The sequence below is a fragment of the Bubalus kerabau genome, chromosome 8 (genome assembly GCF_029407905.1).
Source record: "Bubalus kerabau isolate K-KA32 ecotype Philippines breed swamp buffalo chromosome 8, PCC_UOA_SB_1v2, whole genome shotgun sequence".
NCBI lineage: Eukaryota > Metazoa > Chordata > Mammalia > Artiodactyla > Bovidae > Bubalus > Bubalus kerabau.
In genome coordinates, this window is record NC_073631.1 from 3,066,452 (window position 1) to 3,087,519 (window position 21,068).

The 21,068-nt window shown below is 54.6% G+C and overlaps 1 long non-coding RNA gene across 1 annotated transcript in view; it reads right to left on the reverse strand.

Annotated features, from left to right (window-relative positions):
- LOC129658478 (uncharacterized) overlaps positions 1-17,618 on the reverse strand; it is a 65,963-nt gene extending 48,345 nt beyond the window's left edge. The window contains exon 1 of the long non-coding RNA XR_008717357.1: positions 17,484-17,618. This is a non-coding gene — a long non-coding RNA (uncharacterized LOC129658478). The remainder of the gene's footprint in view (positions 1-17,483) is intronic.
- Positions 17,619-21,068: the final 3,450 nt, after the last annotated feature.

Consider the following 21,068-nt stretch of genomic DNA (forward strand, 5'->3'; position numbering starts at 1 on the left):
AGTAGGCTTGAATCCCTTTGGGTCACTCAGTGGACTCCAAGACATACTCGTCGCGAGTCGAGAGGAGAATGGAGTCTTTTGCTTCCCCTCGAGGCGACGCCTGACTCCCCGGGTGAGTCTGGTTGTGAACTGGAGATCCCTGTCGCCCCTGGTGAGAAACATTAGGTCCTGGACACAAGCCTAGATGAGGTCTCTTTTTTCCTGCAGTGACTCGAGAGCAATCCCCAACTCTCCCTCGCAATTCGAATGGAAGATTGGACTTCCCTGGGCCAACAGAAGAGGAAGCCTGAATTTCCCGTTGTAACTCGAGAATCCCGCCACAACTCGAGAAAAACCACGTCGTTACCTCTTCATCGCAAGATGCGGCCATTGCCTCTACACCATCTCTAAAGAAGTCTTACGTTCCATCTTGAAGTGTGATACGGTACTTTGCACCTTTAATGCGACCCCAAAAGTTCCCCAACACACTGGTCTTACTGGAGGGGAACACCGAGGTTCCCGGCACCACCTCATCTATGCCCCTTCTCCCCTCCTGATCGCCACAGGAGGGTCGATTCCCCTGCTTTGTCTGCAAGGGGTTCCAACATGCCCAGCGCACCTCAGGATGAGGCCGGTCTCACTAGGAAATTCGAGACGTAGACTGGTGGGTGATGCCACATGCGGAAAGACCCCGATTTCCCGGTCCACTCTTAATAAGAACCCGATGCCAGGACACCTCTTCGAAAGCAAACCTGTGGATGAATGCACAACACGAAGGGGTACTGACATCCCCATGCATAGTACGGAAAAACACGCAGATTCCAAACACAGATCGACAAGTGGCCTGTCATCCCTTGAAGAAGTAGAGAGGCATGCGGAGTTCCGTTCCTCCACACAAGAGAAGGCCTGACTCTCCTGTCCCAATTCTGCAGGGACCGTGCGATCGGAGACAGAAATGTAGATGAACCCTGAGGTTCCTGCCTCAACTCGAGATGAGGCCCTCTTCCATTGCGCCATACCCAGTGGAGTCCCGAGAGGCCCCTCCCAACTCCACAGTATCCCTGACTTCTCAGAGGCACCCTGAGAAGCTCTCTGAGGTCACCAGCACAAGTCGAGGGAACCCAGGGTTTCCTGCTACATTCAGAGAAAGACCTCGAGAGTCCTTCTTTAACGTGTCTTGAGGCCTGATACCCTACCATGACTGGAGAGCAATGACGCGTTCCCCTCGCCACGCCCATGGAAACCTAACTTCCCTGGCGCCACACGAGAGGCTCCCTGCGCTCCCCATCGTACCTCGTGAAAAACCCACACTGGCATCTCCGCTCGAGAAAACTCACGAGACGCCCCCGTCATCGTAAGATGAGGGCCTTCTTTCCTACATGACCTAGAGAGCAATCCCGAGTCCACTCTCCAAACTCCACTGGAGGCCTGACTCCCTTTAGGCCACTCAGTAGCCTCCAAGAGATACACGTCGCTACTCTAGAGGAGAGCGGAGTCCGTTGCTTCCCCTCAAGCCGAGGCCTGACTACTTGGGTAAGTCTGGAATGTGATCCTGAGATCCGTGTCGCCCCTGTAGAGGAACACTAGGTCCTGGACACAAGCCTAAATGAGGTCTTTTTTGTCCTGCATTGACTCAAGTGCAATCCCCAGCTTTCCCTCGCAACTCGAATGGAAGATTGGACTTCCCTGGGCCAACAAAAAAGGAAGCCTTTATTCCCCGTCATAATTCGAGATTCCCGCGGCAACTGGAGAAAAACAACGTGGTTCCTCCGTCATCGAAATATGAGGCCCCTGTCAGCTACAGCGTCTCAAGGGAAGTCCCATGTTCCGTCTTGAAGTGTGAAACGGTACTTGGCACCCTTGATGCGACCCCAAAATTTCCCCACCACCCCGGTCTCACTGGAGAAGAAAACGGAGGTTCCCAGCACTGCTTCAGCTGAGCCTCTTCTCCCCTCCTGATGGCGACAGGAGGGTCCATTCCCCTTCTTTGTCTGGAAGGGGTTCCCAGACTTCTCGGCGAACCTCAGGATGAGGCCAGTCTCACGAGGGAATTCGAGATGTAGCCTCGTGGGTTGTGCACATGCCGAAAGACCCCATTTTCCCGGTCCGCTATTGATAAGATCCCGATGCCCGGTCACCTCTTCGAAGGTAACCCTGTGGATGAAGGCACAACACCAAGGGGCACTGACACCCCCGTGCATCGTCCACAAAAACCGCAGGTTCCACATACAACTCGACAGGTGGCCTGTCATCCCGTGAACAACTCGAGAGGAAAGCGGAGTTCCATTACTCCACACAAGACGAGGTCTGACTCTCCTGTCCCAACTCTGCAGGGACCCTGCGATCCGAGTCAGAAATGGAGAGGAACCCTGACATTACTGCCTCAATCCGAGATTAGGTCCTCTTCAATTGCACCAGTCCCTGTGAAGTCCCGAGAAGCCCATCTCAACTCCACAGTATCCCTGACTTCTCAGAGGCACCCCACTAGGCTCCCTGAGGTCACGGGCACAAGTCGAGGGAACCCAGGGTTTCCTGCCACACCCCGAGAAAGACCTCGAGAGCTCTTCTTCGAAGCGTATTGAGGCTCGATTCCCCTACCATGACTCGAGAGCAATGAGGAGCTCCCCCTCGCCACACCCATGGAGACCTGACTTCCGTGGCACCACAGGAGACTCCCTCAGCTCCCCGTCCTATCTCGTGAGAAACCCCAACCAGGCACTGCACCTTGAGAAAACCCACGAGATGCCCCCGTCATCGCGAGATGAGGGCCTTCTTTTCCTGCATGGCCTAGAGAGCAATCCCGAGTCCTCTCTCCAAAATCCACAGGAGGCTTGACTCCATTTAGGCCACTCTTGGGCTCCAAGGGATACCCGTCGCGACTCGAGAGGAGAGCGGAGTCCATTCATTCGCTTCGAGACGAGGCCTGACTCCCCGGGTGAGTCTGGAATGCAACCCCGAGATCCCTGTCGGCCCTGGAGAGAAAAACTCGTTCCTGGACACAAACCTAGATGAGCTCTATTTTGCCCTGCAGTGACTCGAGAGCTATCCCCAGCTCTCACTTGCAACTCGAATGGAAGATTGGACTTCCCTGGGCCAACACAAGAGGAAACCTGTATTCCCCGTCGTAAGTCGAGAATCCCGCCGCAACTCGAGAAAAAACAAGTGGGTCCCCCGTCAGCGCTAGATGAGGCCCTTGCCCAACAGCGTCTCAAGAGAAGTCCCAGGTTCCGTCTTGAAGTGTGAAACGGTACTTGGCACCCTTGATGCAACCTGAAAAGTTACCCGACTTACCAGTTTCAATCAAGGGGAACACCGAGGTTCCCGGCATGACTTCATCTGAGCCCCTTCTCTCCTCCTGATCCCGAAAGGAGGGTCGATTCCCCTGCTTTGTCTGGAAAGGGTTCCCGACCTTTCCTGCGCACCTCAGGGTGAGGCCAGTCTCACGAGGAAATTTGAGACGTAGCCTCGTGGGTGGTGCAACATGCTGAAAGACCCCGATTTCCCGGTCCGCACTTGAGGAGAACCCGATGCCCAGACACGTCTTCGAAGGCAAACCTGTGGATGAAGGCACAACACGGAGGAGCACTGACGCCCCCGTGCATCTCCGAAAAACATGCAGGTTCCACACACAGCACGAAAAGAGGTGTCATCCTTGAACAACTTGAGAGGTAAGCAGAGTTCCATTCCTCTGCAGAACACGAGGCCTGAGTCTCCTGAGCCAACTCAGCAGGGACCCTGTGATCCGAGTCAGATCCAGCGCCAGGAAGTCAGGAGCGGAACCCTGAGGCTCCTGCCTCAACTCGAGATGAGGCCCTCTTCCATTGCACCAAACCCAGAGGAGTCCCGAGAGGCCCCACCCAACTCCACAGTATCCCTGACTTCTCAGAGGCACCCTGAGAAGCTCCCTGAGGTCACCGGCACAAGTAAAGGGAACCCAGGGTTTCCTGCCGCAACCCTAGAAAGACCTCGAGAATCCTTCTTCAACCCGTCTTGAGGCCTGATTCCCCTACCCTGACTCGAGAGCAATGAGGCGCTCCCCCTTGCCCCGCCCACGGAGACCTGACTTCCCTGTTGCCACACGAGAGGTACCTGAGCTCCCCATCGTACCTCCTGAGAAACCCAACACTGGCGCCACAGCTCGAGATAACCCACGAGACGTCCCCGTCATCTCGAGATGAGGGCCTCCTTTTCCTGCATGGCATGGAGAGCAATCCCAAGTCCTCTCTCCAAACTGAAGAGGAGGCTTGACTCCCTTTAGGCCACTCAGTGGGCTCCAAGAGATCCACGTCGCGACTCGAGAGGACAGCGGAGTCCTTTGCTTCCCCTCGAGACGAGGCCTAACTCCCCGGGGGAGTCTGTAATGCAACCCCGAGATACCTGTCGCCCCTGGAGAGGACCATTGGGTGCTGAACACAAGGCTAGATGAGGTGTCTTTTGCCCTGCAGTGACTCGAGAGCAATCCCCAGCTCTCCCTCGCAACTCGAATAGAAGATTGGAGCTCCCTGGGCCAACACAAGAGGAAGCCTTAATTCCCAGTAGTAACTCGAGAATTCTGCCTCAACTCGAGAAAAACCACGTGGTTCCCCCGTCATCGCAAGATGAGGCCCTTGCCCGCTCCAGCATCTCAAGAGAAGTCCCACGTTCCGTCTTGAAGTGCAAAATGATATTTGGCACCCTTAATGCTACCCCAAAAGTTCCCCGACGTACGGGTCGCACTCGAGGGGAACACCTAGTTTCCCGGCACCACATCATCTGAGCCCCTTATCCCCTCCTGATCGCGACAGGAGGGTCGATTCCCCTGCTTTGTCTGCAAGGGGTTCCCGACCTTCCCCGCGCACCTCAGATGAGGCTGTCTCACGAGGAAATTCGAGACGTAGCCTCGATGGTGGTGCCACATGCCGAAAGACCGCGATTTCCCGATCCGCTCTTGATAAGAACCCGATGCCCAGACACCTTTTCGAAGATAGTGTGGATAAAAGAACAACACGAAGGGGCACTGACACCCCCGTGCATCGTCCGGAAAAGACCGCAGGTTACTCATACAGCTCAACAAGTGCCTGTCACCCAGTGAACAACTCGAGAGGCAAGCGGAGGTCCATTCCTGCACACAAGACAAGGCCTGACTCACCTCTCCCAACTATGCAGGGACGCTGCAATTGGAATCAGAAATTGAGAGGAACCCTGAGCTTCCTGACTCCACTCGAGATGAGGCCCTCTTCCATTACACCAAAAACAGTGGAGTCCCGAGAGGCCCCTCCCAAATCCACAGTATCCCTGACTTCTCAGAGGCACCCTTAGAAGCTCCCTGAAGTCACCGGCACAAGTCGAGGGAACCCAGGGTTTCCTTACGCAACCCGAGAAAGACCTCGAAAATCCTCCTTCAATGTGTCTTGAATCCCTACTCCCCAACCATGACTCGAGAGCAATGACGCGTTTCCCCTCGCCACGCGGATGGAGACTTGACTTCCCTGGCGCCACACGAGAGGCTCCCTGAGCTCCCTGTCATACCTCGTGAAAAATCCCACACTGGCGCCCCAGCTAGAGAAAACCCACGAGACACCCCTGTCATCGTGAGATGAAGGCCTTCTTTTCCTGCATGGCTTGGAGAGCAATCCTGAGTCCTCTCTCTAAACTTCACAGTAGGCTTGACTCGCTTTAGGCCGCTCTGTGGGTTCCAAGAGATACTTGTCACAACTCGAGAGGAGAGCGGAGTCCTTTGCTTCCCCTCGAGACGAGGCCAGATTCCCCGGGTGAGTCTGGAATGCAACCCCGAGATGCCTGTCGCCCATGGAGAGGAACATTATGTCCTGGACACAAGCCTAGATGAGGTCTATTTTGCCCTGCAGTGACTCGAGTGCAACCCCCAGCTCTCCCTCTCATCTCGAATGGAAGATTGCACTTCCCTGGGCCAACACAAGAGGAGGCTGAATTACCCATCAAAACTCAGAAGTACCGCCGCAACTCGAAAAGACCACGCGGTTTCCGCGTCATCAGAAGATGAGGCCCTTGACCGCTACAGCGTCTCAAGTGAAGTCCCACGTTTCGTCCTGAGGTTTGAAATGGTACTTGACACCCTGATGCGACCCCAAAAGTTCCCCGACATACCGGTCTCACTGGAGGGGAACACTGAGGTTCTGGGAACCAATTCATCTGAGCCCCTTCTCCTCTCCTGACCGCGTCAGGAGGGTCGATTACCCAGCTTTGTCTGGAAGGTGTTCCCCACCTTCCCCGCACTCTTCAGGATGAGGCCGGTCTCACCAGGAAATTAGAGACGTAGCCTCGTTGGTAGTTCCAAATGCAGAAAGACCCCGATTTGCCCATCCGCTCTTGATAAGAACCCGATGCCGGGACACCTCTTCGAAGGCAAACCTGTGGACGAAGTCACAACACGAAGGGGTACTGACACCCCCATGCATCGTCCGGATAAAAGCGCAGGATCCACATACAGCTCGACAAGTGGCCTGTCACCCCGTGAACAACTCGAGAGGCAAGCGGAGATACATTCCTCCACACAAGACGAGGCCTGACTCTCCTGTACCAACTCTGCAGGGACCCTGCGGTAGGAGTCCGAAACGGAGAGGAAGCCTGAGCTTCCTGCCTCACCTCGACATGAGGCCCTCTACCACTGCCTAAACCCAGTGGAGTCACGACAGGCCACGCCAACTCCACAGTATCCCTCACCTCTCAGAGGCACCCGGGGAAGTTCCCTAAGGTCCCCGGCAGAAGTCGAGGGAAACGAGGCTTTTCCTCCGCAACAACAGAAAGACCTCGAGAGACCTTCTTCAACGGGTCTTGAAGCCCTATCCCCTCCCATGACTCGAGAGCCATGAGGCGCTCCCCCTCGCCACGCGCATGGAGACCTGACTTCCCTGGCGCCGCACGAGAGGCACCCTGAGATCCTTGTTGTGCCTCGGGAGAAAACCCCCACGGACGCCGCAGCTCGAGGAAACCCCTGAGACGCCTCCGTCCTCGCGAGCTGAGGGCCTTCTTTTCCTGCATGGCCTGGAGAGCAATCCCGGGTCCTCTCTCCAAACGGAAGAGGAGGCTGGACTCCCTTGAGGCCGCTCAGGGGGCTCCAAGAGACTCGCGTCGCGACTCGAGAGGAGAGCGGAGTCCTTGGCTTCCCCTCGAGACGAGGCCTGACTCCCCGGGGGAGCCTGGAATGCAACCCCGAGATCCCTGCCTTCCCTGGAGAGGAATAATAGGTCCCGGACACACGACTAGGTGAGGTCTCTTCGGCCCTGCAGTGAGTCGAGCGCAACCCCCAGCTTTCCCTCACACCTCGAGGGGAAGATTGGGCTTCCCAGGGCCAACCCAAGAGGAAGCCTGAGATCCCCGTCGTAACTCGAGAATCCCGCCGCAACTCGAGAAAAACCACGTGGTTCACACGTCTTCGCAAGATGAGGCCCTTGCCCGCGACGGCGTCTCAAGGGAAGTTCCCTGTTCGCCCTGAAGGGCGAAACGGTCCCTGACAGCCTTCATGCGACCCCCAAAAGTTCCCCGACACGCCGGGTTCCCTCGAGGGGAACACCGAGGGTCCCGGGAACGCTTCATCTGAGCCCCTTCTCCCCTCCTGATCGCGACAGGAGAGTTGCTTCCCCTGTGTGGTCTGGAAGGGGTTCCGGGCCTTCCCGGCGCACCTCAGGATGAGGCCGGTCTCACGAGGAAATTCGAGACGAGCCACGTGGGTGGTGCCACATGCCGAAAGCCCCCGATTCCCCGGTCTGCTCTTGAGAAGGACCCGAGGCCCGGACCCGTCTTCGAAGGCAACCCTGTGGGTGAAGGCACAACACGAAGGGGCACTGCCACCCCCATGCATCGTCCGCAAAGACCCGCGGGTTCCACACACAGCTCGACGAGGGGCCTGAGACCCCCTGAGCAACTCGAGAGGCAAGCGGAGTTCCCTTCCTCAGACAGGACTGGGCCTGGCTCTCCGGTCCCAACTGTGCAGGGACCCTGCGGTCGGAGTCCGAAACGGAGAGGAGGCCTGAGGTTCCTGCCTCCCCTCGAGATGAGGCCCTCTTCCATTGCAACAAACCCAGCGGAGTCCCGAGAGGCCCCGACAACCCCACAGTATCCCTCACCTCTCAGAGGCACCCTGGGAAGTTCCCTCAGGTCCCCGGCAGAAGTCGAGGGAAACGAGGGCTTCCGCCACAACCCGAGAAAGACCTCGAGAGTCCTTCTTCCAAGTGTCTCGAGGCCCTAGTCCCCTCCCGTGACTCGAGAGCCAGGACGCGCTCCCCCTCGCCACGCGCACGGAGACCTGACTTCCCTGGCGCAGCACGAGAGGCTCCCTGAGATCCTCGTCGTGCCTTGGGAGAAAAGCCCCACGTGCGCCCCAGCTCGAGGAAATCCCTGAGACGCCCCCGTCATCGCGAGCTGAGGCCCTTCTTTTCCTGCCTGGCCTGGAGAGCAATCCCGTGTCCTCTGTCCAAACTGAAGAGGAGGCTTGACTCCCTTGAGGCCACTCAGTGGGCTCCACAAGATACGCGTCCCGGCTCAAGAGGAGAGCGGAGTCCTTGGCTTCCCCTCGAGACGAGGCCTGACTCCCCGGGGGAGTCCGGAATGCAACCCCGAGAGCCCTGCCTTCCCTTGAGAGGAATATTAAGTCCCGGACACACGCCTAGATGAGGTCTCTTCGGCCCTGCAGTGACTCGAGCACAACCCCCAGCTTTCCCTCGCAACTCTAGTGGAAGTTTGGGCTTCCCAGGGCCAACACAAGAGGAAGCCTGAAATCCCCGCCGTAACTCGAGAATCCCACCGCAACTCGAGAAAAACCCCGTGGTTCACACGTCTTAGCAAGATGAGGCCCTTGCCCGCTACGGCGTCTCAAGGGAAGTCCCACGTTCCACCCTGAAGTGCGATACGGTACCTGACACCCTTCATGCGACCCCCAAAAGTTCCCCGACATGCTGGGTTCCCTCGAGGGCATCTCCGAGGGTCCCGGCACCGCTTCATCTGAGCCCCTTCTCCCCTCCTGATAGCGACAGGGGAGTCGATTCCCCTGTGTTGTCTGGAAGGGGTTCCCGGCCTTCCCGTCGTACCTCAGGATGAGGCCGGTCTCACGAGGAAATTCGAGACGAGCCACGAGGGTGGTGCCAATGCTGAACGACCCCGATTTCCCGGTCCACTCTGGAGAAGAACCCGAGGCCGGGACACCTCTTCGAAGGCAACCCTGTGGGGAAAGGCACAACACGAAGGGGCACTGACACCCCCGTGCATCGTCTGGAAAAACCTGCAGGTTCCACACACAGCTCGACGAGAGGCCTGAGCCCCCCTGAACAACTCGAGAGGCAAGCGGAGCTCCCTTCCTCAGACGAGACGAGGCCTGACTCTCCTGTCCCAACTCTGCAGGGACCCTGCGGTCGGAGTCCGAAACATGGAGGAAGCCTGAGGTTCCTGCCTCCCCTCGAGATGAGGCCCTATTCCATTGCGCCAAACCCAGCGGGGTCCCGAGAGGCGCCCCGCCAACTGCACAGTATCCCTCGCCTCTCAGAGGCACCCTGGGAAGTTCCCTAAGGTCCCCGGCAGAAGTCGAGGGAAACGAGGGTTTCCCGCCCCAACCCGAGAAAGACCTCGCGAGCCCCTCTTCAATGTGTCTTGAGGCCCTAGTCCCCTCCTATGACTCGAGAGCAATGACGCGTGCCGGGGTCCAGCCCCAGCTGGTCCAAGGTTTTGGAAGGAGAGACGCCGTAGGCAGGGTCATGAATCAACTGCTCAATTAAACGTGAATTTAGGATATAAAGATTAATAGAATGAATATAGCTCAGTAGGAAAATTCAGTGGAGAAAAGAGGCTGAGTAGCTTGGTTTGGCGGGGGACCAATAAAACTTCAAGACAAGAAGCTTGCGCCACTTACGTAGGCCGCAGGCATCCTTCCATTCTCCTGAAGGAGAGGAGACACTGAGGCCTCCCCAGTCGCATCTTAGAAGCCCAGGCATAATTAGTAAGCATGGCAGTTTCCGGGCTCCAGATGGAGACTCAGCCAGAGTGAGTGAGAGAGAGACATGGGGAGACCAATCTTTCGAGGAACTGATCCCAATTCTTTATTTTCCATGGTCTACTTTTATACACTGAGATGTTATGCAAAAGTCTCGAGGGGTCAGCAGTCCTGACTTTTATCAATGTCAGGTGCTTCATAGAAATGTATACAGAGGTCTTAGGGGGCCTTCTTCTGGCCCCCTTCTGGCCAGGGGGCCTGCTGACATCTTCTGGCCAGGGGGCCTGCTGACATCTTTTGGCCAGGGGGTCTGCTGCCAATTTATGACCCTCTCCTTGTGACAGTGGTCAGTCAACCAGGACACTTATTTCTCCAGAGGTGATTATTCTTAAAACAGACGCCACCCAAATAAAGTTAAATTCCTATAGGGTGAGGGTGTAGTGGGTTTTAGTTAAGGAAATAATTTACTTAGCCTAAGGTCTAATGTGATTTACATCAAAGGTTAATACTTATTTCTTCTATATATTCATTAATGTGTATACCGGCATGAGATATGGAGACTTAGCAACAAGCATTGGCTCAACAAATGAAAAACCCTTAACCAATACAATTTCTAATCAGCCCATTATACTTATGGTTTTCTAACTTTTCTAAGGAACCTGTTTTTAGAAGGTTTAAAGCATCTCGTGCCTCTCAGAGTTGGGAGGCTGTGAGCAATAACATGTGGCCAGACAAGCCTGTCAGGCAGGCTAGAGAATCTTCAGAGGAGTTTGTAGGTTGAAACGCTCCTATCACGCCCAGGAATTATTATTAACTGGAGCTCTGAGTTAACTAATTCTCCGAAAGAGGTGGTGGGGGACAGCTCCCTGTAAAGTCAGAGGTGTAGGGGAGAGTGAAAAGTAGTAAACTAGGCAGGCTCTGCTTATGGGGGTAGATGCTTCAGGATTTCCAGGGGGACTCCTGAGGCTCGATCCCGCCTTTGCGTATGACGAGCCTCCTTCCTCATGACCTTTGCCATGGGCGGAGTGCCTCACGCCGGCCCCCAACAGACGTGCTCCCTCTCGCCACGTGCATGGAGACCTGACTTCCCTGGCGCCACACGAGAGGCTCCCTGAGATCCTCGTCGTGCCTCCTGAGAAAACCCCCACGGGCGCCGCAGCTCAAGGAAACACCTGAGACGCCCCCGTCATCACGAGATGAGGGCCTTCTTTTCCAGCATGACTTGGAGAGCAATCCTGAGTCCTCTCTCCAAACTGAAGAGGAGGCTTGACTCCCTTGAGGCCACTCAGTGGGCTCCAAGAGATCCGTATCACGACTCAAGAGGAGAGTGGAGTACTTTGCTTCCCCTCTAGAAGAGGCCTGACTCCCCGCGTGAGTCTGAAATGCAACCCCGAGATCCCTGTCTCCCCTTGAGAAGAATATTAGGTCCTAGACACACGCCTCGATGAGGTCTCTTTGGCCCTGCAGTGACTCGAGCGCAACTCCCAGCTTTCCTTCGCAGCTCGAATGGAAGATTGGGCTTCACTGGGCCAAAACAGGAGGAAGCCTGAAATCCCCGTCGTAACTCGAGAATCCCGCCGCAACTCGAGAAAAACCACGTGGTTCCAAAGTCTTCGCAAGATGAGGCCCTTGCCCGCTACGGCGTCTCCAGGGAAGTCCCACGTTCCGTCCTGAGGTGCGAAACGGTACTTGACACCCTTGATGCGACACCAAAGTTCCCCGACACACCGGTTTCACTCGAGGGGAACACCGAGGGTCCCGGCACCACTTCATCTGAGCCTCTTCTCCCCTCCTGATCGCGACAGGAGAGTCGATTCCCCTGCTTTGTCTGGAAGGAGTTCCTGGCCTTCCCGGCGCACCTCAGGATGAGGCCTGCCTCACGAGGATATTCGAGACTATCCACGTGGGTGGTTCCTCATGCTGAACGACCCCGATTTCCCGGTCGGCTCTTGATGAGAACCCGATGCCCGGACACATCTTCGAAGGCAGCCCTGTGGGTGAAGGCACAGCAGGAAGGGGCACGGACAACCCTGTGCATGGTCCGGAAAAACCCTCAGGTTCCACACACAGCTCGACAAGGGGCCTGAGACCCCCTGAACAACTCTAGAGGCAAGCGGAGTTCCCTTCCTCAGACAAGACGAGGCCTGACTCTCCTGTCCCACCTCTGCAGGGACCCTGCGGTCGGAGTCCGAAACGGAGAGGAAGCCTGAGGTTCCTGCCTCCCCTCGAGATGAGGCCCTCTTCCATTGCGCCAAACCCAGCGGAGTCCCAAGAGGCCCCGCCAACTCCACAGCATCCCTCACCTCTCAGAGGCACACTGGGAAGTTCCCTAAGGTCACTGACAAACTTTTATTGCACAAGGTCCCCATGAAAAGGCCCACGCAGCAGGACAGCCACAGATTCTCTCTGCCATGAAAGGGCAGCAAGGTGCCCTCCCCCCTTCTTTGCTGCCTGGGCGGCCACCAGGGTGCAATTCGCGGACCCTTCCCTTTCCCATCCCAGCAGGTGCTCCAGGGCCCACTGGCCTACAAAGTGCCAGAAGCAGGGCTCGTCCAGTCGGCCAGAGTTCAGGGTTCTGTCCCTTGGACTTCCAGTGGACAATAGGCTGCTTGGGAAAACCTTGCAGTCTCTGAGATTTTTCAGCAGAGCGGTGGAGCGGTAAAGGCCTTGACCCCAAAGGCGAGGCTTTTCTGCGACTGCCAGGTTGGGGAGCTCCGAGAATGTGCCAACAGAGGGCGGAATACGTGGTTCTCTGCTCCACGCAGTCCCAGTGCCCTGATCTGTGTTCTGCACCCCTCCACTGCGCCCAATGGATGCCGATCCTTGGGGACACAGGAGTGCACGAAATGGGCATTCCCAGCCGCAATGGCGACCCCCGAGAGCACAACTGGAAAGCCCTCCCCCACCCCCGCCAGGAGCCGACCCCCGCCCCGCGCCGCCCGGGTTCGCCCCGCCCCTGCCGTGCTCCCGGTGCCTTCCCAGCCACAGTGGGGACCCCCGACAGCACAACTGGGACCGCCCCCCACCCCCGCCACGACCCGATTCCCGACCCGCGCCGCCTGGGTTCACCCCGCCCCTGCCGTGCTCCCGGCGCGTTTCCAGGGGCAGTGGCGACCCTCGAGAGCACAACTAGGACCGCCCCCCACCCGCTCCCGACCGGAACCTCGACCCGCGCTGCCCGGGTTCTCCCCGCCCCTGGCGCGCTCCAGGCGCGCTGCCCACCTTCACCATGGGCTCCCGGTGAACCCCGCCCCCACGCCCTGTGCCAGGAGAGGCTCTCGGACCTCGCTACTGCCGCCAGGTCAAACACGAGGACAATACATCCACCCTACAGAGACAATCCAAGCTGTCTATGATTTAGGGATAAAACGAGGACTACAGAAAGGCAAGATGACCTGACCTAGGAGGGCCATGATATTCTATAGAACCAGACAAAGTTGGTTACCAAGGAAACTATTTTCCTTGGAACCCGGAAAGCTGGTTCTTTGCATATGCAATGACCAACAATTAGCTTGTTACCAAAGCCTGCCTCGCTGCCACCCCCACCCCCCCACTCCCCAGAAGACCGGCTCAAAGAAATATTTTAAATCTCAGGCAGAAAACTGGAAGATGTCTTGTCTGTCTCTCTGGATTTATGTATGTGTCAGTGTGAGCCTTGTGGTTTTTGATAATATTGCTCAAGTTCTGAGTTCTGATTTCAGTGGTCTCAAGACAAGGCAGCCCTTCCAAATCTAACTGCTGGAAATAAAAGAAAACATTGACCTAAATGAATGTCAGAGTCCCGTGAACTGGGAACTAGTCAATATTAAATATCTAGTATTTTTGGTTTTGCTCCTCCACTATAGACATGTCTAAGAGTCAACAACATGAAGCACAACATGTTCATAGTGCCTAGGTTTCTTTTGAGGTAAAAATTGCTCTATTGTTATATCTGTCACAAGCTTGTCAGCAAGAAAGTATCTGGAAACGACAACAACATAAGTAAAAAATGTAAATGTGATATGAGCTTTTAGACAAACTCTTAACAATAATTATACTCTAAAATATCTGCCTCTCATAGTCTTGACTGAAGGCAGAGGAGAAGGGGACGACAGAGGATAAGATGGTTGGATGGCATCACTGACTCGATGGACATGAGTTTGAGCAAGCCCCTGGAGCTGGTGACGGACACGGAAGGCTGGCGTCCTTCAGGCCACGGGGTCCTAAAGAGTCAGACACGACTGAGCAACTGAACTGAACTGAACTGACAAACGTTTCTCCAGGTGTTTTGGTTACCTGTGTTTCTATCCTTGTGACGACAGTGTATTGAATAGCTAGGTCATTTCCAAATAAATGAAAGTTCTGAAACATTCACGACTTGAAAGGACCTCCCTTTTACACAGAAACAAAAGAGATTTTTGACTCTCCATGAATAGTGTCTGGCACCATCCTGACATGTTAAATGTAAGAAAGCAATTGTTTTGTTTTGTTTTGTTCTGTTCTTGGGGGTGGGGGGAGAGGGGGCACGCTATAGCGAATGCCAATATAAAAGTAAGTTCTTTTTTGCTGAAGGGAAATGTATGACTTCTTATTACAAGAAGGTATGTGGAATGCAATGGCACTTGAGGAAGGAAAACGAAGTAGTTCTGTCTTACAGGTGGCAGTTTCAAGATGGGAGAAGCAAAGGAATGGGTACAGAATGGGATAAGGGGGTTGTAGGGAAAGTGGACCCCCAGGAAAGAGTTCTGTGCCTAGCACAAGTTTTCTTGAGATATCGAACTGCCTTTGCTAATGGAGTTTAAGTTTCTTTACCTCTTAAGTGATTTCTTCTAGGTTGACCTAGAACATAAATCTTTTGGTAGCCTTGGCTAAGTGGAGAAGTAGTGTTTCACGGTGACATATGTGATCCTTCCTGACTGTTTGCAACCCTTTTGATATCGATGCACTTCTTCTGCTGCTGCTGCCGCCGCTGCTGCTGCTAAGTCGTTTCAGTCGTGTCCGACTCTGTGCGACCCCATAGACGGCAGCCCACCAGGCCCCGCAGTCCCTGGGGTTCTCTAGGCAAGAACACTGCAGTGGCTTGCCATTTCCTCCTCCCATGCATGAAAGTGAAAAGTGAACGTGAAGTCGCTCAGTGGTGTCCAACTCTTAGCCACCCCATGGACTGCAGCCTACCAGGCTCCTCCGTCCATGGGATTTTCCATGCAAGAGTACTGGAGTGGGGTGCCATTGCCTTCTCCCATATCTATGCACAAGCCTGCCTAAATAATTGACTTCTAGCTAGCTTTGGGATGCCAATGACCATCCACCCTTACCAGGCAACAGAGAAGAGAAAACACTTACCACAGGAGGTCCTGGTAAGGAACAAGGAACTAACAAGCTCCCGCCAACCAGGATTCTGCAGAGGTCAACAAGAGGTCAGTAAGAGATGGCAGACTGCAGTCCAGAGGTCCTAGAAACTTCCATCTAGCAACAAACACCCAGCATAGTCAAAACGAATTCAATGTTGCAAAAAATAAACAAACAAATAAAAGGACAGAAGTTCTTTGAACACATGACTGAGATTAGGGGTGAGGCAGTACATGTATGGTGCCCGGAAAATCTTAAAGTATGAGAAAGGAAAGAAATTAAAGACGACTATCAAGCTGTCCAAACTGATAAAAACGAATGATTACACAGTTTTATCTGTATACATTAGCAGATAATAATCTGAAAAGGAATTTTAAAAAATTCCCTTTCAATAATGTCAACATGATTACAACACTTTGCCATGGATGTAACAAGGATGACAAGACTGGCACACTGGAAATTATACACCCTGGCTGAAAACTATCCTGAATACATGGACAGATATTCCATAACGATGGAAAGACATAAGATGGCAATACCATGGAATGCATCTTCAATCTGAAATGAAGATTCGATATGATTTGATCGCTCAGAGCTTTTGTGTCATCAAGTGTTATTAAAGTATTAAAGAGACAGAGAAAGCTGCTGACTTAGACTCGAGGCGGGGTGGGGGGAGCAGTAAGAGTACCCCCTGCTGGTCTTTAGCCAGATATTCTACAGGCACTAGCAGTCAGCTAAGGAAAGAAAGGCACTGTCTCAGGGAATGGCACCAGGCCCCTCCCCCAAGACATGCCTTGAGGTCACATTGGCAGCAGGTGAGTCATCCTGGGCCAAAAACTGATTGACATGAATCTTGAAGAAAGGCAGTATTCCAGGCAAATATATCATTTCCTTAACATAGATTAGGAGAACAAGGTACGAGGAAAACATGCTGTTTTGTTCAAGTCGCTTCTGAGCCTATTGGGGGAACCGACCTGAAGCCAGAGTCCAGCGGAAATACATAGGATATTTACATCGCTTAAGACAAACATTTCCTCAGGAACAAATGCATTGCTTAGCTCAAGGTTTGTCTGCGAAATTCTTACACATCAGGAGATGGCTCCGAGCTGGGTTTCTACACACAAGAACATGCATGCAAAGGACAAGCCTGCACAGCCCATCTGCCCCCCTCCCCCACAGCCAGCAGCATTTCAAGTGACCTCCTAAGGCCTTCCCCAAACTACAGGGGCACCTCTGGGTTTCCTGTTTCCCTCACTTCGAACACTTTTCTTAAAAAAAAAAAAAATCCCGCACACTTCTTGATAGAATGCCACAGTGGAAGGAAAACAGGCCTTCAATATTTAAACCTCCATTTGCAAAACACTTGGAGCTTGGTGTTTTTTTTGTTTTGTTTTTTAATTACACCACCACATAATTTAAACTTTTTACACGTTCTAATTATTCAGTTCCAAAACACCAAACTTTTATTGCACAGGGTCCTCATGAAAAGGCCCACGCAGCTGGACAGCCACAGATTCTGCCATGAAAGGGCAGCAAGGTGCCCTCCCCCCTTCTTTTCTGCCTGGGCGGCCCCTGGGGTTTGAAATCCATGCACCCTACTAAGTTTCTAGGGTGCAATCCGTGGACACTTCCCTTTCCCATCCCAGCAGGTGCTCAAGGGCCCGCTGGCTTACAAAGTGCCAGAAGCAGGGCTGGGCCAGCCGGCCAGAGTTCAGTGTTCTGCCCCTTGGACTTCCAGCGGACACTAGGCTGCTTGGAAAAACCGCGCAGACTCTGCGATTTTTCAGCAAAGGGGTGGAGCGGTAAAGGCCTTGACCCCAAAGGCGAGGGCTTTCTGCGACCGCCAGGTTGGGGAGCTCCGAGAATATGTCAACAGACGGCAGAATACGTGGTTCCCTGCTCCACGCAGTCCCAGTTCCCTTACTGGTGGTCCGCAGCCCTCCACTGCACCCACGGGATGGCGATCCTTGGGGACCCAGGAGCGGATGAAATGGGCGTTCCCAGCCGCAGTTGCGACCCCCGAGAGCACAACCCGGAACCCCTCCCCATCCCCGCCATAAGCCGACCCCCGCCACAACCGGACCCCCGCCCCGCACCTGCCGCGCTCCCGGCGCGTTCCCAGCCGCAGTGGCGACCCCAGGGAGCACAACTGGGAAGCCCTCCCCTACCCCCACCAGGAGCCGACCCCCGCCCCACGCCGCCCGCGTTCGCCCCACCCCTGCCACGCTCCCGGTACCTTCCCAGCTTCTAGCGTTCACGCCCGGGTAGGAGCAGGATGTAGGAGTGTGGGAGATGTGTCTGGAGCCTGACAGCCTCAGCTCCGCTCTGGCCTGCCCTTTGGACCTAGGAGCCAGGCCAACTTGCAGAGGGCTTAGGGCCCCATTGTATGCAAACTACCAAGGCCTACCGCAAGGAGAGCTCTGTCCGAGGGAAGGGAAGCGCCCCAGGCTGCGTTCCCAAGCTGTTGCTTGGCAACCCAGACTCAGCGCTAAACGGAGGGAATCAGGGTCCTAGTGCCCCTGTCTTGGGGAGGGAGCTCCACAGCCAGTGTGTTCCTCCGTTTGTGCCCAGAAAGCGCCTGCCAGACTGGGCTTCCCTGGAGCTCTGTTGCAGAGCAGAGACGTATGGATGTGTTTTGGGGCCTTGACTTGTGCGTTTGGGCTCCCTAGCACAGCCCCAGCGTAGGGGAACCAGCCCCTGAGCAAAGAGCTCCAGGCAGTGCTTTGTGCCCAGGCCTGGATGCCCAGTCCAGGAACGCGGGAGAATAGAGTCAGGCCGCCGTCGGGTGCTTGCAAGCCTGTATTGGGAAGGACCGAATGAGCTTCCACTCCGGCGGAGCTCCAGATCTGCGCCCAGGCACGATATCACAGAGCCCCGGCCGAGAGGCTGCTCTGCCTGGGCGAGCCTCGCCAAGCCCTTCCCAGCTTCTAGCTTTCGCGCAGGGGAAGGAACAGACTGCGGAAGTGGGGGAGACGTGACTGGCGGGCGCCTTACTGGCCTCAGCTCCGCTCTTCCCTTCCCTTTGCACCTATGATCCATGCCTCCTTGCAGAGGGCTTAGGGCCCGAAGGAGAGCTCTGTCGAAGGGAAGTGCCCCAGGTTGCATTCCCAAGCTGTTGCTTAGCCGCCCAGACTCAGCGCTGCACAGGGGGAATCAGGCTATCTGTGCCCGCAGCTTCACACACAGGTGTGTCTCCGTAGGAATCAAGAAATTTCCTGACAGAGTGAGGTTCACTAGAGCTATACTAAAGAGCAAAGGCTTGTCCATGTGGTCTTGCCTTCCCCTGTGCGTTTGGGTCTCCGGGCTCGGCCCCAGCTCCGTGGAAACAACCCCTGAGAAAATATCTTCAACAACCGCTTTTCCCAGTGTTGGGAACCGGGGTTCGTAGGAGGAGAGAAAAGCACAACTCCATCGGGAACGAAAATGCAGCCAACCTACCTGTGTTTTGAAGCCTCTATTTGGAAGGAATGGGTTAGCTTCTCCAAAAGGAGACCTCCAGATCTGCTCAGAAGTCGGTAATTCCAGAGGCAGGTTGCTGGTTCCTGACTGCCCTTTGCTAGCCTTGCAAAGATATTCCTAGATTCTACAGTTATTTTCCATGAAGGAGCAGGCTTCGGGAATGTGTCAGACGGGGCTGGCTCCTTATTGGCCTCAGCTCAGCTATTGCCTTTCCATTCAAACCAGGACAAGGGCCTACTTTATGAAGGGTAAGGGTCTTCTTCTTTGAAACAGCCAAGGGCTACAGCCATGAGACCTCTGTCAAGGCGAGGGAAGCCTAAGAGGATGGATTCTCAAGCAGGTGCTTTACTACAAAGCATCAGCACCCCACGGAGAGAACCAAGATCCCTGTTCCCCAATGTTGGGAGTGTAGCTTCACACACAGAGTTGTTTCTATAGGAGCCAAGAATGTTCCTGAGAGATTAGGTTCACTAAACCTCTCCTACAGAGCATAGACCTGTCCATGTGGTTTTGCCTTCCCCTGTGAGTTGGGACCCCGAGGTCCGCCACACCTCCGGGGAAACTGTCCCTGAGAAAAGATCTCCAGGAACCGCTTCGCTGAGGCTGGGAAACGCTGTTCACAGGAAGTAAGGCAAGCGAATCTCCTGCAGAGAAAAAGAGGCCTTACTGTCCCTGGAGGAGCAGGCTGCCAGAGTGTGTGAAACCTGACTGTTGCCTTACTGGCCTCAGCTCCGCCATTGCCTGTTCATCCGAGCTAGGACACAGGCCTACTTGGAGAAGCGTTTGGGTGCGGATTTCTACAAAGTGCCAAGGGCTACAGCAGTGAGAATTCTCTCAGCGGTAAGGGAGAGCATTTTATGTATTCTCTAGCTGTTTTCTGAATGACAGCATCAAAATGAACAGAGAGAATCAGGCTCTCTGTGCCCCTATGTTAGGTACGCAGCTTCACACACAGAGGTGTCTCTATAGGAGCCAAGAATGTTCCTGAGAGATGAGGTTCACTAGAGATCTGCTACAGAGAATAGACCTGTCTATGTGGTCTTGCCTTCCCCTGTGCCTTTGGGTCTCCGGGCTCGGCCCCAGCTCCGTGGAAACAACCCCTGAGAAAATATCTTCAAGATACGCTTTTCCCAGAGGCTGGGAACTGGGGTTCATAGGAGGAGAGAAAAGCAAGCCTCCTTCAGGCATGAAAGGCAGCCAACTTGCCTGTGTTTTGAAGCCTCTATTTGGAAGGAATGGGTTAGCTTCTCCTAAAGGAGACCTCCAGATCTGCTCAGAAGTCGGTAATTCCAGAGGCAGGGTCGAGGTTCCTGACTGCCCTTTGCCAGCCTTGCAAAGACATTCCTAGATTCTAGAGTTATATTCCATGAAGGAGCAGGCTTCGGGAATGTGTCAGAGAGGACTGGCTCCTTATTGGCCTCAGCTCTGCTATTGACTTTCCATTCAAACCAGGACAAGGGCCTACTTTATGAAGGGTAAGGGTCTTCTTCTTTGCAAACTGCCAAGGGCTACAGCAATGAGACCTCTGTCAAGGCGAGGGAAGCCTAAGAGGATGGATTCTCAAGCAAGTGCTTTACTACAAAGCATCAGCACCCCACGGAGAGAATCAAGCTCCCTGTGCCCCAATGTTGGGACTGTAGCTTCACACACAGAGTTGTCTCTATAGGAGCCAAGAATTTTCCTGAGAGATTAGGTTCACTAAACCTCTCCTACAGAGCATAGACCTGTCCATGTGGTTTTGCCTTCCCCTGTGAGTTGGGTCCCCGAGTTCCGCCACACCTCCAGAGAAGCTGTATCTGAGAAAAGATCTCCAGGAACCGCTTCGCTGAGGCTGGGAAACGCTGTTCACAGGAAGTAACAAGCGAATCTCCTACAGAGAAAAAGAGGCCTTACTGTCCCTGGAGGAGCAGGCTGCCAGAGTGTGTGAAACCTGACTGTTGCCTTACTGGCCTCCATTCCACCATTGCCTGTTCCTCCGAACTAGGGCCGAGGACTACTTGGAGAAGTGTTTGGGTGCGGATTTCTACAAAGTGCCAAGGGCTACAGCAGTGAGAATTCTCTCAGCGGTAAGGGAGAGCACTGTATGGATTCTCAAGCTGTTTTCTGAACGACAGCGTCAAAATGAACAGAGAGAATCAGGCTCTCTGTGCCCCTATGTTAGGTACGCAGCTTCACACACAGAGATGTCTCTATAGGAGCCAAGAATGTTCCTGAGAGATGAGGTTCACTAGAGGTCTGCTACAGAGCATAGACCAGTCCATATGGTTTTGCCTTGCCCTGTGAGTGGGTCCCCGAGGTCCGCGCCAGCTCAGGGGAAGGAGCCCCTGAGAAAAGATCTCCAGGGACCGCTATTCCCCCAGGC